Source organism: Octopus bimaculoides, chromosome 9, assembly GCF_001194135.2.
Source record: "Octopus bimaculoides isolate UCB-OBI-ISO-001 chromosome 9, ASM119413v2, whole genome shotgun sequence".
Taxonomy (NCBI): Eukaryota; Metazoa; Mollusca; class Cephalopoda; order Octopoda; family Octopodidae; genus Octopus; species Octopus bimaculoides.
In genome coordinates, this window is record NC_068989.1 from 93,231,760 (window position 1) to 93,232,750 (window position 991).

Consider the following 991-nt stretch of genomic DNA (forward strand, 5'->3'; position numbering starts at 1 on the left):
ATATATATATATATATATATATATATATATATATATATATGTATGTGTGTGTGTGTGTGTGTGTGTGTGTGTGTGTGTGTGTGCGTGCGCGTGCGTTAGTGTGTGTGTATACGTATATACATACACAGAAATATGTGAGTGCGTGTATGTACACTCTTACAGACGGGCACGTGCAAATGTGTGTCTGCATTTCGTGTGCCATCTCAGGTAAGAGATGCATGTGGTGTTAGGTTGTTGCATATAAGAACTGCACAATGCATCGTAGTTGATGCTTTTGGCGGGTGGGGGTGGGGAGACTGATTGTCAATAAATGTTAATTTATGCGGTGGCTGGCAGCAGCGGGGGAGGAGAAGGAACGATGAAGGGAAACAAAAAAGGAACGGAAGAAAGATAAGGAAAGAAAGAAGTAAAAGACAAAAAAAAAAGCATTAAAAGAAAGGAAAGAGAAGAGAAAAAGAAGAGAAAAATAAGCAAGAAAGATTATAAAGAAAGAAATGTAGAATGAACAAAAGAGTAAAAAAAAAGTTGTAATTGAGAATAGAATTAAATTAATAGATAAAGATACATGAACGAATGAGAGAGCGAAGAAAGAAAATTATATAAGCGAAGCTAAATGGGGAAAAAGAGGGTCCTAAGCGCAGGCGGGGCTGTGTGGTGAGAAGCTTGGTTCCAGGTTCAGTCCCACTGCGTGGCACCTAGGGCAAATGTCTTCTACCATAGCCTTGGGCTGACCAAAGCCTTGTGAATGGATTTGGTAGACGGAAACTGTGTGTGTGTGTGTATCTTTGTGTCTGTGTGTGTATCTTTGTGTTGTGTCTGTGTTTGCCTCCCTCCGTCACCGTTGATAAACAATGTTCGTGTGTTTACGTCACCGTAACTTTGGGGTTTGGCAAAAGAAACCAAAAGAATAAGTATTAAGCTTTAAAATAGTCCTGGGGGTGATTTGTTCGACTAAAATCGTTCGAGGTGGTGTTCCAGCATGGCCGGAGTT